This window comes from Alosa pseudoharengus, unplaced genomic scaffold (genome assembly GCF_046254945.1).
Source record: "Alosa pseudoharengus isolate Yale_2024_CS ecotype anadromous, Long Island Sound unplaced genomic scaffold, YU_APseudo_1.1 YU_APseudo_1.1_scf_19, whole genome shotgun sequence".
Classification (NCBI taxonomy): domain Eukaryota; kingdom Metazoa; phylum Chordata; class Actinopteri; order Clupeiformes; family Clupeidae; genus Alosa; species Alosa pseudoharengus.
In genome coordinates, this window is record NW_027468657.1 from 9,376,386 (window position 1) to 9,393,728 (window position 17,343).

At 43.0% G+C, this 17,343-nt stretch overlaps 1 protein-coding gene across 1 annotated transcript in view; it reads right to left on the reverse strand.

Moving 5' to 3' along the window:
* The window catches only part of enox2 (ecto-NOX disulfide-thiol exchanger 2), a 243,873-nt gene extending 227,832 nt beyond the window's left edge, over window positions 1-16,041 (reverse strand). Inside the window, exon 1 of the mRNA XM_076291632.1 lies at window positions 15,948-16,041. The gene's annotated coding sequence lies outside the window, so the exon portion shown is untranslated. The remainder of the gene's footprint in view (window positions 1-15,947) is intronic.
* Between the last annotated feature and the right edge of the window lie 1,302 nt (window positions 16,042-17,343).

Sequence of the window (17,343 nt, forward strand, 5' to 3'; positions counted from 1 at the left end):
TCCGGAAAATACGGTATTGTCTTTTTGTGATACATTATCATTGTGCTGCCACCAAATATAATTTTTTTTATATTAAATTGTACAATTATCATCTACCAGTCTGATTTACCAGTCAATACTGTAACAAAACACTGAAATATACATTTTAAAAATAAATCTGTTTGTAACTTCTTGACTGACATTTGAGGTCCATTTAAAAAAAAATATTACATTTATAAGAGGCTCTGAGCTAATACTATATGCCAGGGGTCGGCAAATAGTGGCCCGCGGGCCAATTTTGGCCCGCCATTGATTCTATCTGGCCCGCGAGATGACGTTAATTTGCTGTTGAATGAATTTTTTTTTAACCCCATGTTTTTAAAAAGAAAAAAAGGCCTACAGCAATCCCATCAATTTCAAAACATTTATTGAGGTATAGATGATAGTCCTACTAAAGTGACAAAACAGGTGGAACATCCTTGCAGTTATCCATGACGCACAGGTCGGAACGGTATTGGCACGCGAGTGCGCGTAATCTTGTGCAAAAAAAAAACAACAGTGTCCTGTCTCCCTCTTCCAGTGGGCAAGGTCAAAAATAGCCTATGTTTCGTTAAATTAATAGGCTTGGCATTAAGAAATGCAGGCAGGCTCAACACATACCTCTGCTTCCATTCTTCTTTGTAGGTCCTGCATTCTGAATCAATTTTTCTTTTCAAGGCTTTTGACAACGACATTTTGCATCGATAACTAGCATATAGCAATGTTCAGCTAATCATTTACACGTCATCCAAAAGAATAATATTTGTAGCCTACACATTAGTTACGGCAAGTTGCTAGGCAAGTCGCCTGTTTCATGAGAGACGACAGGAGATGCAGCAGGCGGCATAAAAACAGCGCACATAAGCAAATAAACGTTTTTAATGGAATTAAATTAAATGCATTTTAAAAGTTAGATGATGTTTATTTTAATATAATATAATAATTAATAATTTAAATAGTAGGCCTATAACCCCCCCCCCCCCCCCCCCCCCCCCCCCCCCATTACAAAAGCTATGGCCCGCGATGCCATTGTCTGAAAAAAAATTGGCCCGGGTCCAAACGTAATTGCCGACCCCTGCTATATGCACTTCTACACAGTTTCAAATCCATTGTGAAATTCAGTGAATAAATCCATAATTCCAGCTTTTTGTCTTTGTCTTCTTCTTCATTTACACAGATTTATTTTGCAATGCATCGAGTACTGCAGAATCACTGAATCGTGATATTACCGTTATCGTGGGCAAAGTATCATGACATGACAGTGTTGATTTGTCGGTTACTCTGTGATTCCTCCGCCCCAGTTGTGACACTGCTAGAGATAGCAAAAAGCACTGGGTATCCAACTGCACATTCAAGTTAGCCTCTCCTCAAGGCTACAGCAGTCTTTCCAAAGATCTATAAATAAAAGTCCCTAGAGGCCCTCTTCACTGTCATTCCGTCCTCCCTCCCACAGTTTTGGCGCAAAAGGATGTTAACAAATGGTTAAAATTCAACACAGGAGTCGTATACCTGAGGAGAATGGAAGCTCAAGCAACGAGAGGCCTCTGCCAAACAGGTGGAAACGATTAAGAGCAAGTGCCAGCTAAATGTCTCCATCTGCATATTAAATATGTCTCCATACTTCCCATATCCGTGGAGAACTAATCAGAGTGCTTGTGCGCCAGGACCTCCACGACCTCTTATGGAATTATCTAGATTGACTTGTCATGTCAGCCGTTCGGATAGTAGCCCATGGAGGAAGAGGAGTGACTGAAAAGTGATTTGCAGGAGACTGTCAAACACAACGCCGGTGACCTTACGAAAAAGCCACCAGGGGGATAATTTTGAAGCGTGAAAGAAAACAGAGTCTCCTCCATTCAAAGTACAGGCCTGCACACCTACATCAGGCTCAGGGTATTTCCAGCCAAACCAATGACAGACAGACACACTCACTTCTCCACATGGAATTTGTATAGGGGGGGGGGGGGGCATTTCTAGAGATTTTATACACCTCACTTCCTAGTTACCACGGCAAGGGGTCATTAGAATACAGTCTGCTTGAAAAGTCACTGCTCTGTTGCTCAATCAGACTGCAGATCCAAACAGTAGGAGTCCAATTAGGCTGAGCAGCTACTGTTTCAAGCGATGGGAGGTGCTCCTCCACCGTCTACGCAAGGAGCGCCTGGACAGATTAGCTCGCTTCAGTGGTTCTGTGAAGGCAAATTATTAGGCTCTCACCTCACACATAGTCAGAACTGAAGAGAGAGAGAGAGAGAGAGAAAGAGAGAGAGAGAGCAAGTGTGTAAGAGAGAGGAGAGAGAGAGTCAGATGATTCTAAGCATGTATTGATACAAACAGGCTCCCGTTTGCGGTGCCTGGGTGATAACACAAATAGCTTGCAGCAGGGGTTGCCACCCTTGTCTCGTGGCAAAACATCTGCACGAAAATCTCAATATTCTGACAGCGCCATTGCAGTGAGCTTTTCCATTGTGAAAAGGGGACCAAGTTGCAAGGGGGAAAAAAATGTCCAAAAAAAAACCCCAGCATATTGATTGGGGCGAGTGGAATCTTTGCTCATCTACATCTTTCTCATTTCCCCACTGCCCTTGAGGGTCAACAAAATGTCTTTGGAGACGAGCGACTGCACCCCTCCTTTCTGAGGCGCAACCAAAACAATAGTGGCCAAAATAGGTAATAAATGAGGGCGACGGTTCCCAGCATGGTAATGGGATCTGCAGAGTAGTGCTGCACGGTGGCCCGGGGCGGGGAAAACAGCCTCTATGGAGGTCAGCACAGCCTCGGCCTTCTGCTGTAGCAGAAATATACAATTATGAAGGGAGCAAACGAAAAAACATGGGGGGGGGGGGGTATACAAACAGGCTACAGAACAGGGTTTCAACTACTTACAATTACTATTTTGACAGTCAAACATATCTATTTATCTATATTTAGACCTATCTATTATATAACTTCTTAATTATATACCTTATTTATTAAAATCAATTACCCATTAGGCTCATTTACACTATTAGTTGTTAAATGACTCCGTGTCTCTTTCTATTTGTGTCTTAATTCATGTTGTTTTAAGCAATTAGCAGTGCTAACTAACAATAAGGACCATAACGATTTCATTCAAAGGACTGCTTTGTTAAAAAATAACTCTTTTAATGACTGTTTCAGAGTAATTCGGAGATGGCAGTTTGCCATCCACGGTAGAAACATTCCATTTTATCCATATCCATTCCATATCCATCCATTTATCCATCCATCAGTGAAGTAGGAAATATATGATGATTGATGTCAAGGTGGTGATAAAGAAGGAGAGAGAGAGAGAACCTAAAAATGGTAAACTTGAAAAAATAAGCCTTTTTCTTCCCACAAATAAAGAGGCCCGCAAAAGCGCAAAACAAGAAAAAGCACATCAGTTCCGCTCATCCCCCATGACACCATCAAAACAAATGAATTAATCTCTTATACGGTTTTCTCTTTTTATAGACAACAAACAAACAATCAAAAAAAAATAAAAAACCAGCAGCAGCAGCACATAAAAAATAACACCTAATCACAGTTCCTCTCAGCCCAGTAACAGGCCCCATGCTGCAGAATGGCATTTCTCTGCTGGAGCACCGAGACAATGGCTCTCATGGCTCATGATGAGCTTTTGTATCCTGGTGACAGGAACTACATGGGTATGCATGACAAATCTCAATTAGAGCGAAAGTTAAGACTCCTCACAAACGGAGAAACTATCGCTGCACACTTACACAGGGCATGTATCGAGTATTTGCAGAATCACTGAATCATGCTGTTATCGCTATCGGTGACAAAGTATCATGACAGTATCGATAATAAGCAGAGGTTATGGTCAACACTGTGATTCCTCATCCCCAGATGTGACATTGCTTGAAATAGCGAAAAGCACTGTGTGAAATTGAACTGCACATTCAAGTTAACCTTTCCTCAAGGCTACAGGAGTCTTTCAAAAGAACCATAAATAAAGATCCCCAGAGACCCACGTCACAAACTGAAGAACTATCACTATACACTCAAATGGGGCCTCTGCGTCAATGCTTGACTGTGGCCTTTCCTGATGTTTGGGACTGTACCGAGATTGACATCTGGAAATGCAGCAGGAAAATCCTGCTGACTCCACTGGAAATGCTACAACAGCGGGGATTTTCAGACTGTACAGTGGATTATTTGTTCCAGTCTCGAGCTCTGTCAGCTCATTTGCATACAGGCAATTCTGATTGGCTGACACCTGTTAAGTTGAACTTCTTTCTGCGGCAGGCAACGCTAGTGAAGCGATGCAACAGAACCAACGAAAGCCCATTCAAAGTGAATGAGAGGCATTTACAGCAATGTCCCTGTGGGTACCCAATCTGTGTTGCCTGCACGATCCGTTCGGCACATGCGCGTATCTGCTCCGCTAGAAAGCATCGAGTTCTCTGCCTAATCAGTACCACGCATGCATGTATTAAATCACTTGGTCAAGCATAAACAAGCTGAACAAAAACAAGGTTGTTTTATGAGGAAGAAGTCGAACGGGAATGTAAATCGTAGTAAAATAGGATTATCATCTGCACATGCGTGAACGTCGTGTGCATGCGCAGAGCGGATTGGGTAGGTAGTACGAATCAGGTACCGACAGTCGCCTTGTGAGTGCACTGCATCTGTCTGCCATGACAAGATTCCATGTCCCTGTGTTATAATTCCTGTATATCAAGTCGCAAAAGAAGTCCTTGCATATTCATGCTGCAACCTATTTAGATTGCATCTTTGCCACAGTTAGTCACAAAACAACAACTCCTCCTGAGTAATAATGTGGTGGGAACTGGGCATTGTTTGTTGATGAGAACAGTGAATCAAAGGACTTTTACATGAGCTTCACCGTAACTAACCAGCAGGAGGAGGGGGGGGGGGGGGGGCGGGGGCCTATAGAGCGCGTTCTTTGTCTCCCGCACTGAAATAAAACCCATGCTTCTGCAGCAAGGCACAATTGTGGATTTTTTTTTTTTTTTTTAATTAATGAAAGACGAACACAAAATAGCGTGAGGTTTTGAGAAATGTAGGCCTACAACACACAAGGATACAAGGAAGTTTATTGTCACATGCATATAGTTACTGGAAGTAAGAAATGCAGTGAAATTATGTCTGGTGTCAGCCTATTTGTGCATTTATGGGGGGGGGGGGTATAAAAAGTGCAGTAGAAGAGGGGTTTAGTAGATTAAGTGGCAAGGGCTGCATAAGAAAGGTGGGGGAGGATTGGGATTGGGGGGGGCACCAACAAGGAGCACCCAAGAGCAACAGGGGCAAGGAAAAACTCCCTTACCAAGGAAGAAACCTTGGGCAGATCCACGGCTCAAGGGGCTAACCCAACTGCCAGGGGTTGGTGTGTGTGTTGGGGGGATGACAAGGGAGATGGGATAGTGCGCTGTGTATGTGGGGAGAGGGCAGTGTGCAATATGTGTGTTGGAGAAGCTTCCTAATGAGACAATGTGCTGTGTATTGGGGGGGGGGGGGGTGCAGTGTGCTGTAAGTATGTTGGGGATGTGTGTTGGAGAAGCTTCCTGATGAAATAATGTGCTATGTATGTAGGGGAGAGGGGTGGAGGGGTACTGCAAGTATGGTGAAGGGACTTACTATTTCAAGCAGAGTACTGTATGTATGATGTATGTGAGTGATGACAGTGAAGATGTGTGTGGGCGGGAGGGGAGTGGAGCAGTGACTGTGTGTGTGTGTATGTGGGGGCAGTGTGCTGTAAGTATGTAGAGGATGTGTGTTGGAGAAGATCCTGAAGACAATGTGCTGTGTATGTAGGGGAGGGGGGGGCAGTGTGCAGCAAGTATGTACAGGAGGCTTACTGTAGCAAGCAGTGTGCTGTATGTATGTGTGGTGATGACAGTGATGATGTAAGTGTGTGTTTTTTTTTGTGTGTGTTGGGGATGGGGGTGGGGGGGGCAGAAAGGCTAGGCAATCAAGGACATGGGTAGATAGATGGAGGAGAAATCAAAAATAATTAAAAAAAAGTTCTATGGAGATGTGCAAAAGTTGGAGAAAGTCAGGTGTGTGTGTGTGTGTGTGTGTGTGTGTGTGTGTGTGTTTTGACGTGTGATGAAATAAGAAAATAAATCAAATACAAGCCTGCTACTGTCTGTCTCCGAATCTACTAGGCGACTAAGAAAAAGACTTCTCTCCCCCAGGTGCATCATCTCCATCACGTGTAAATAACAGCCATTGATTTGCCTGCTCGGGAAGAGCCATGTTCGGACTAAAGTGAACTAGCTTCCAGTGAGAGAGAGAGGAAAAAAAGAAGCCATTATCATTGCTTAGGTGCTAATGACGCCTCCTCAGCCAATGGCGATTTGGAGACTAAAAAGCTCCGTCGCAGCAACAGCCTCCGAGGGAGAGGGGCTGCTGAAGGGTCATCCGTATGCTGCACGGCCTCCGCAGATTCAAATACGTTAATGTACAGCAATTTGCTGACTTCTCCTCTTCCAACAGCCAGGAAGAGGGGGGGGGGAGAAAGAGCTCGTCACCTAATCTAATTTGGACTTAATAGACAAGTTGATGGAGAACAAATGGCTGGGCCAGCAGGACAAAACACTTCAGTGTCAGGACGGAAAGGCCATCCAAAATATACAGTGAAAGACAGTTTATTAACTCCTACATGGCTCTAGCATTGCGGGATATGCTGTTTGTGATGGAATCTGTCAGGCTGGCAGTAGTGTTAGAAGCCCGTGCTGAAAGTTCATAGCATACAGCTGTATTTGATTTTATTTGACGTAGTCTGAGCTGAGAGACACATGCTTAATACAGCTCTGTACATGAATGTTAACAATTTACATTGAAAATAAAAAAAAGTGTTTAATTCTTAATAAAGAGAAAAGCAGATGTCTGACACACAGAATAAGCAGAGCATTGCAACTGGAGCTCAAATTCAACGTCGCAACAGCAAGGAGTTGTATTTAGTGACAAACTATCTGGCATAATTTGTCACACGAGATGACTATCAAAGAGATGGCCCACCTGCTCCAAAAGAAGACGAAACAAAACCACTGAAGAGGATTCTCTTCCTGTGATGATTTGAAACTGTGCGGTTTAAGGATGAGCAGAAATAGAACACTGCCAGGGCAGAGAAAATATGAGACAAATGATGGACTTTTCTAAAGAACCTTGAGACACCAGAGCCATCTCACCCCATAAAAACAATGATGCCCCCAAATAAATAAATACAGACAGACAGACAGACACAGACACACACACACACCTTGACAATGCAGATGGAAAGACTGAGCCTGTCCAGGCACAAGGCATGTCCGTGCACTTCATCAAAGCTGGTCACCATCACTGACACCACTATACTCATGTCTGTCAACACCACTACGGTGTCTGATAAAACGCTGTCATGGCTATCTGTCTATAACCTCACCTCAACAAGGTCATCTAGCCAAGCGCAAATCACTGGTGGCAGACATGATGGTGGACTGGGGTCCTGACACCCATGCACACGGGAAAAAAACCCATTCCATCATCAGGACTGAGAATCTCCAGCACACCTTGTGGGACCTGATAGACACAGTAAACTAAATTGTACCCCCTTAATAGCTCACTCAAACTGGTGGTAATCAAAACAAATCAACATTTTCCCGTGGAAATGAAAATGGAATGCATCGTCACAAACCGGTTTCCTCGTCTTATTTACAAAAGCCCTGCACTGCTCACCTGTTGGGAATTTAATTATCTCAGCCACACACACACACACACACACATACTGTTTCAAGACTTCATTTTATCATCCAGCGGCACAGCAAGCAGCAGAACAGTGAGCAATACCGCATTATTTCTTTCACCGCTCGGGGGGAGAATTAAACAGCCCCCAAATAAAACGAGAGTGATGTTGTCATTAGCATTGACCTGAGCAAGAGCTTGACTGAAGGGGGAACATAAAAAGAAAAAAAGACAACAAAAAAAAAAACTGAAGAGGGAGGTTTTGTTGAGGCTCTTGAGTCTCGAAATCAGTTCTTGAAAGGGCCACAGTTCATGAGCTTTGTGCTCCACCAAGTCAGAAAATCCACTGAAAACTGCTGCATGATGGGATGTGTGTGTGTGTGTGTGTGTGTGTGTGTGTGTGTGTGTGTGTGTGTGTGGTGGAGGGACACTGGAGTCAATTTGAAGCAAGGGAGGGGTTGGCCTGGGTCGAGCATGGCTGTCCAAGCCGATAGACTGAGATCCCCGGAGACAGGAACCTGAGCAACTTGCCCTTGCTGCTATTGATGGGGCTGACTAACGCCAACGACACATGCTCTGCCTGAGGCTCTCGCTGTGGACACCTCAGCCATTTCTCCTCTCAGGCTTGAGCGATTCCCCACTATTGACTGAAACATCTTCGATTTGCCTGCATCAAGGCCTATGAAAATGAAATCTGCTCGCTCCCCCACTGCCTCTGATCCTGAAGAGGACACCATGGCCTCGCCGTGTCATCATCTTCCGCTGACATTTCCCTGAGCCAATCACTACGATTTTGACCGACTGCAGATAATAGGCACAGAAAATATGTTTTTCTTTATTATTATTTTCAGTCAGAATGAACCTCTCTGTCACCAAAGCGCTCCTGATAACGGATGATCTCCACATAAAAGCAGGACCACATTAAAGCGGCACAGATCTTTGGTTCAGGCTCCTAGCCCTTTAAGGGGGATAGAGGGACTCCCATTTCACAAATATTAGGACTTAATATCTCCAGTAATCCCTGAAATCTCTTAAAAGTCAGAGCATTTCGGTGAAAAATTCACCTTATAATGAGAATGGCAGTGAATAAATGTCCCTGCTGGCGCCAGTCTGTCTAATGATCCCATCATGACAGTTGGTGGGCAAAGGCATTTCGCTCGCTTATCTTTCAGACAAGTTCTAGGCTATGCAGCTAAATCTGCCATATGTATGGATGACATTTACAATTTATTGCTACCAGGGGGCTACTACAGATGTTTCCAAAACAGGCATTACAACCTCTCCATATCATTATTATAAGCTTCCATTTAATTCCATTCAATTCAATTCGGGCTAATTGTTGCGGTGATCAGGAACTATTGATACCGGTCCAGCTGCCTTCCCAAGCGTGCTTGTCTTGCCCGGATGGCAGCGTTTATAAGTGAATTAATGTGTTCTGTATACAGTACCTAGGCAGTAGGCAATTTATGATTCCACTGAGAATACATGTTCTATTTACATATAAAATCAGGCTGTCCAAAGATTTACTCTCAATGTGAGAGCGCTTGAGGAGTGGGGAGAGAAAGAGAGAGAGAGCTCAAACATGGAATGAATCTGTCAATGACAGGAAGCTTTTAGTATTTAGCACACACACACCTCCCACTCGCCGAGCCAACCAGCAGCATGCTTCATTGATTACCTTATCAGTTGAATGTCAAAAGGAAAGATTACATTTATTTCAGCACGGAGGAGAAAAGCACTAGTGAGAGGAGGAAGGAGAAAAAAAGTGAAAAAAGAGCAGCATGTTTCTTTCACTGCCATCCATTTATGTAAATGACTTATGAATGCAGTCCCTGACAGTATTTTCTCGATAAATAACACAGGCTGCCATTTGTGAAGTGTGCAACGAGGCGACGCTGTCTGCACCCTTGCCCAAACATTTATGCACAAACATACGCATATGCAATGCAAAACTACTTTAAAAATCAAAGGCGAATCAACTCAGTGCTCTGCGAAGAAAAAATCTGCACTGTTTGCCCCTGACACATCAGGCAAATGCATTAGCCCATAACATCCCGTTTTTGCTGTAGCTCCAACCCATAACTCCCCTTATTAAACTTGTCCCTGACAGAACAATGCTATGCAGCTATTGAATACTAGCACCGTCTCAATGCACTTCATGTGTGCACAATGAAATAATTATTCCCTTTTATGGAAGCATAATGGTTTAGTTGATCCCCAAAAAGATTAGCATAAATCTTGACCAGGGAGGCAAATTACTGGGTGGACCAGGGCACAATGGGCATTTGTCTTGTGTGGAGTCCTGGCACCGAGGAAAAGTGCTCTCCATTGAGTTTTATAACCAGATATAAATGGAAGAATGGAGACACGCTGGTCGAGTCCTGGAATCATTTAACAGTCCCTGCAGCCACATTGTGAAGAGACAGTGGATATTCAGACAGCTAATGTGCCTCCACTGAGCCCCTTCATGTGGGTCTGACGGTCTCGCATCATTTCCTCTGGACAGCTCTAGCTTCTGTCTGACTTTATGGCAAATAAAAAAAAGAAAGAGAGAGAGAAAGAGAGAAAATTACAAAATATCATTAGAATAATGAAGCATGTCAAGTGAGACATGCAGGTGGCCAGGATGTTAAAAGCCACAAGGCGCATGGCATGGCATGGCATGGCGGCACCCAATCCCCCAGGACACTCACTGACAACGCTAAACAGTTCTCTTGTCTCCTTGTACGCACACCAATCTATACAGGCATCGGTATTGTGTCACCAGTCTGTGAAAAGAGCTGCATGGTGGGGACTAGCAGCCAGGGTTGGCGGCGTGTGCATCAGGGAGAGACTTTATTGAGTCAGAGAAATGTGTCACTGGCTGTGAGTGGAATAAACACAACCCTGAATGTGGCCAGTTATCCTCCATGATGGACATTTTGAAATCAAGGCACATGGTGAATGCATGCACGTTAAACTCCTGGCCAGGTAACAAGGTCATGACGGATGGATCTGAACAAACAAACAAATAAAAAACAGGCCTACATACAGAAGTGCTACCATACCAGAACTACATACAGTGCTACCATTTTAGTGGCATTTACAACCAAAAAATAGACGTGTGCCAACTGTAAAATGTATTTAGTAGCATGACTGCCACTTTCTTCAGGAAACTAGGCATAAAAGTAGTCATTATTATCTTGAAAAAATCCAACATTTTCTTCAGAAAGCCTACCACATGAATGCACCAAATGAAGCCTATAGCCTACCTCTCCAATGTGACAAGACAACTGAGATATTTTCTGAAAGCAATCAAGAGAGGAGAGGAAACACTTACCAAGCGCAATTGGACTCTTTTGTCAAATAGAGCATGTCTTCATTTTAGACACATTGCCCATGATGTGCCTGTTTTGCTCCAATTTCAGGTATCACTGTGATGACATCAATGGCAGACACAGAAACCACACACCACCAACCACAGCCATGGGCCTCTGCAAAGAGGGGTCATTAAGTCTCCTCTGCACTTCACAATCGTGAAGCCTCTCTCAGGTCTGTTTTTTTATGAAAAATGAATAAATAAAAGTGGTGGCAATGAGCGCTTGATTAGATGCAAACAGTTGTTCATCAGTTCTTCTTCCGCGAGCCCTCTTGACTGCCTGGTGCCCACTGACACAGGCACCAGCACTTCTCCTGTGCGTTGCTAGGATACCAAACTTTCCCTATGAATCGCCATTGGACATGATGAGAGTCTGTGTTATTCTGACACTCACACACGTGCATGCACGCCAGGCAAAAAAAACAACCACCGTGAACTGATTCCACTCTCTCTGTAACTCATCTAACTCTCTTCCACACACACACAAAAAATATGAGGGCTAATAAATGATGAAACGCATGCTGTGAGTATCCCAAAACTGTGAGTGTATTTGTGCGCACCTGTGTGTGTGTGTGTGTGTGTGTGTGTGTGCGTACGTTTCTGGGTTATTGGGGGTCATGAGCAAAACAAAAGACTTTTTTTCCAGGGCTTGGTATAATTTATTGTATTGCTTCCATAGTGGACAACAGGAAAATTACCTTAATGGCATTACACTTCTGTCCACCCTTCTAAGCCATAGCTAAAGATGCCGCCTTTCTTTTCAGCTTCAGTTGTCTAAATGGGTGTTGTCATAACCTGGTCATAACATGACCTGAAACTATGGTTACACAAGTCTTACCTTTTATTTAAAAGACATTTTTTTCTTTACTCTACTACCACCACACAATGATTTTCCAGGTTGTACTAAATTGTGCTTAAATCTGGTTAGTATCATAACCACGCTGTACTAATTTGTTAAAAACGGTTGCATTCAAGTTAATTCTGCAAACCAACCACCACAAATGGAATTCAATTATCTGGGAAACACTTAAGTCTATGCCCAGAGTATGGAAAATGTCTCTGCAGTCTGCACACACAACCCAATGATCCGCCATGACCTATCACAACATCATACACACACAACCCAATGATCCGCCATGACCTATCACAGCATCATACACACACAACCCAATGATCCGCCATGACCTATCACAGCATCATACACACACAACCTAATGATCCGCCATGACCTATCACAGCATCATAAACACACAACCCAATGATCCGCCATGACCTATCACAGCATCATACACACACAACCCAATGATCCGCTATGACCTATCACAGCATCATACACACACAACCCAATGATCCGCCATGACCTATCACAGCATCATACACACACAACCCAATGATCCGCCATGACCTATCAGAGCACCATACACACACAACCCAACGATCCGCCATGACCTATCAGAGCACCATACACTGTATAAATACTCAGAGGGTTTTAAAATATCCTCCGATTAGTCTGAGCAGTTGACAATGATCAATCACTTGTTTCCAGCCAAATGAGCCCTCAAATCAACAACTACATGAATTTAATTAAAACATCAGTGCCCAAACATGACAAACAATCTAATTTCCTTTGATGGAAAACACCAACTGCAGCACACCATGTTTTTTTAAAATGAGTTTTCACAAAAACATTGTCAGTCTTTTTAATCAATTAGGGGCAAAGTCTGGCTATAATTTTTCTATGAGCACAAAAATACAAAACAAACATGACAGCCTGAATGATGATACTGAATGGTGTGTAGCCATCGGCTAATATTTCATTGGAGCCAGACCCCAGAGCATGCAAAGGCACTAACATGTGACTATTTTTTCTCTCTGCAAATGCCCTCTTTTAAAAGGTCGGACTCTGGATAAAACCATGGCAATGAATACAACCATGAGGAGCATGCTGCTCATGGCATCATGATCTCAGGCAACACAATGCAACTAACGAGCTCTCAGTAACAACTTTATTCATCAGTTTCATTAAAATATCAAAGACAGATTTAGATAGTGTCACAGGCCTACTCTTTGAGGCTAAGTTTTCTGACCGATATTAATGTCAAGTACTGGGTATTGAGGCAAATTCATGTAAAACAAACATGGGCCTAATGTTTTTAAGTCAGAACCAAATTCAGCCTTTAGGTTAGAGACTGCTTCTTGTGTCTACTGTTGTTGACTTTTGATAGTCAATAAGTAGCTTCAAAACAAATCTCACACGATGCTAATAAGGGTAACTTAGCAGTGGGCTACTTTGTTGATCACAGAAAATTGAATTCTGAATAAATGTTAATAAATGTCTCAGAAATAGCCTGGTAGTCTTGTCTGGGTAATAATCAATGGGCCATAAACATCGCATAGGAACATGGCAGCATCCTACAGAGAAACAGGTAGAAATATCTGCCGCAGAATTACATGTAATGTGCAATATTTCATTAACTCAGAATAGCAGAAGGCCTGAGCTTTGAAGGTGTTTACCATGTTACAGACAGAGGCGCGGTGCAAGAGGACTGGTTGGTTTTGAAGACATTCAGTAAAATAGGCTTAAGCTCAAATATTTCAGCCGACTTGTTTTGAAATATCAGCCAGTTATGATTAGCAGTAGGCTAATTAGGATGTTATTAGCATCAAGCTTACTGGAATGAATAGACCTACTTCCACTGTGAACAACAAAGTCAAAACATGCCAATCACTAATGCATGTTGAATAATAATTTTAAAAAAACATTGAAAATTATCTTAGGCTGTACTTATGTGCACGCTGCAGCTCTCCATCCCAGTGATGCAGCACAATATTTTGTAATTTGCATTTAATTTATTGCTTGATCTAAGCATACTTTGTAGAGCGGTTTGCGTAAAGTTCACAAGTCACAAACCCATTGACAGAAGAGGGAAAAAAGATGCCAAAAAAAAATGATGAGGAAAAACCATGGCTGCCAACCATTTTCCCTCTAATTACATGCCTCCGTGCCATCAAAAGCATAGAAATCATGTCAATTTGAGAATGCAGTACAGATTTTCAAAAAACCACCCTTGAATGTGATTATAAAAGCCTGGACAAGAGATGGAGGCACAAAGTAAGAATAATGACACATGGACAATGCAGGTTTGATGGACAAAAATTGCAGGTTCTTTGTAGCCAACGTCACAACTGAAGCCGATGCTGATGACCCAGATAATTATCTGATCATCAAAGCAGCATAAATGGAGAGCCACATTATTCACTCTGGTTTTCTTTAAAATAAAAGACAGAAAGAGAAAAGGAAAGAGTGAACACTGCCCTTCTTCCCAAAAAAACAACTTCAGTAGTAACGATTTAGAGATACAGCAACCATCATCCACTGCAACAACCCTCATCAGGTAAATAGCCTCATCTGTGATAGGCCTACAATTAAGAAATCTCTCAAGCATCGACATCAAAGTCAAATCCATACTACAATCTACAAAATATTATTGAAGGCTTGGGATTTTGAGAGTAACTTTGTTCCATTGTCCATTATAAAAATTAGGCATATGTTTACCATACTGTGGACTTGATCAAGAGGTGACAGGTGGACCAAGGCCTTTACCAACCCAAAACACAATTATTAACTGCCAGATTTGCCAGAAGTGACATAAGGAGGTTTGCAACGAAAAGGGCACGAAGTCTAGCAAGGACCAAGCAGTCTAGCCAGCACCAAGCAAATATCAATAGGTAGGTTACATGGAATATCTAATATAACTACTTTGGTCAACCTCAGTTATTTACCAGATGGATAACCAGAGCTTATACGAGGTTTTAGCCCAATTTACCCAGTTTAGTAGAACATATGAGTGGACGGAGGAAGAAGGGGATATTTGTAAAACAAATATAAATTCCTTGCTAACCAACTGAAGTAATTTCACTAATGTCTGGTTAGGCAATATGCAGTGGTGCAAGGCAAATAAAAAACAAAACAATGAACTACAGGAAGGCATGAGGTGGGATGGTGCATACCGACTATGCTAATACACGGCTCTTCAAGCATCCCCTTCAAAGTCATCATGTAGTATCACTAATGGACACCCACAAGTTACAACAACCTATTATCTTATTTCGCCAGGAAAAAGTTTTTGTTAACGATATTGGTGTTGTAAGTAGGCTACATATTGCAAAATCCAAAGTTGGAACCCAATCTGCACAAGTTTCCCTCAGCTGTCGTCATGAATGACAATTCTGTAGCAGCTAGGCCTATTTCAGGAAACATTCGCGTACAAGTCGTTGACTGCTCTCCCAGTTAACTTTGACGTTGAAGTCACCGAAAGTTAGCTACTCGCCTGAGGGTAGCATTAGCTACCTATCGTTGTGGTAGCCTAAACTCAGCCGCAAGGGTAGCCAGTGGTTAGCTAGCTTGCTACGAAAACCCTTCAGACTACACATCTTTCCAGATTAAGTAATGTTAACTTAACCAGCTAACGTTAACTAGTTTTCACTAACTGAGAACTTAAACGTTGCTTTAAGAGCTCCGCCAGCCTGAAAACCCACGTAAGTTGTCTGAGTCAATAAAATGCGTCATTATTCAGAGTCTGTGTGACTGATATGCTTAATATCTGAACCTACCATCAATTCACATTTAAGTTATAAACTTCACACACTGCTAGCAAGCTAGCTAACCAAAGCTATCTATTGCTATAGCATGTCCCGTGTTTTGAGCAGCTTTGGCTGCAGAAGCCAAGCTAACGTGACATGTCTAACATGATGACTAACAACGTAACGTTCAAGGAAGGATATGATTGCTTGTTTAACTAATCTGGCCAACCAACCTCCAAATTAGCGTCTACTCAAAAACCGACATTTGCGTACTTACTTGGAAGTTACTTTAAATGCAGGAGAGAAGAAACAGCAATGAATGTTTTTCCACTTGGTAACTAGGCAAGCGGAGGATCTGCAGCGTTGCTGTCAATGGCTGGCACACTCTGAGAATTGTGGGACGATGGAGGACAGCATGGTTCGGGGCTGCAAAATATGGCGTATAGCGTCATCTAGCGGAGTACACTGGCGTAATGCATTCAGGAGGGAGCCTACACTACTCTAGCCTGGGGATGGTCTACCCATACGAACTTTCAGCAAATTAATGTACCAATTTAAGTTTAATTTCACTGCTAGTTACGCCTCTGCTGAAAGTCGTATTTCAATGAAACATTTCCAGACACACTCCCAATTGTACAATTGTGAAGGTCTGGGTGTTCCAAGGCTAACACGACCCTGCAGTCATGCCAATGTATCACAATCTAATAAACTGGCATCATATTTTACTGGTCTATGCATTCACCATGACCAAGTCATCCCATATTGTTTCACTAGAGTCATTTTAGTCTTCTGTCAGTAGCACATGTATTCATTTAGCAGATGCTTTATTACAGCAATAGAATAAGCTACATGTAAGCTAGGCCTACAGAGCTACAGCTACAGCAATAAAATAACATTTAAGCTACAGTATAGTGCAGAGGAGACTTATAGACTAATAGACTAATTATGACTGCATCTATCATAGATGCAGTGGTAATTCCTATGGTCCAGGATAGAGGGCCTATAGTACCAGTCAAAGTATGGTAGGAGGAGAAGTGGTGGAAGAGGAGGTAGAGAAGGGAAGAGAGGAAAGTGGAGAGGAAGGAGGTAGAGGAGAGGAGAGCATGGTAAGTGTGTATCAGGTGTGTGAGGTTGTCAGAAGCGTTAGGAGAGGAGGTAGTCTTGGAAGAGTAGGCTAGTGTCCTCAAGAGTTTTTTGAAGACGGAGAGGGACGGATTGTTCAACCATCGGGGGACCAAGGATGAAAAAAGTCTGGATTGCCGTGGGGGTGGGGGCAGCGGTGCCAGACGACCCTTGGAGGAGCGCAGTGGTCAAGGGGTAGCATGAGCCTTTATGAGAGCACTCAAGTAACTGGGTGCAGACCCAACAATAACTTTGTATCCAAGCATTAGTGATCTGAATGTGATGCGGGCGGCTAAGGGAAGCCAGTGGAGCTCAATGAACAGCGGGGTGACATGTGCCCTTTTTGGTTGATTGAAGACCAGGAGGGCCGCAGCGTTCTGGACCGTCTGTAGCGGTTCTACAGCACAAGCTGGAAGGCCTGTGAGGAGTGTGTTGCAGTAGTCAATCTGTGAGATAACCATGGTCTGTACTAGGAGATGAGTGGCGTGTTGGGTTATACTGTCTCATTGTCATTATATTAAATAGTGCAAAGCAGCATAACCAGGCGACAG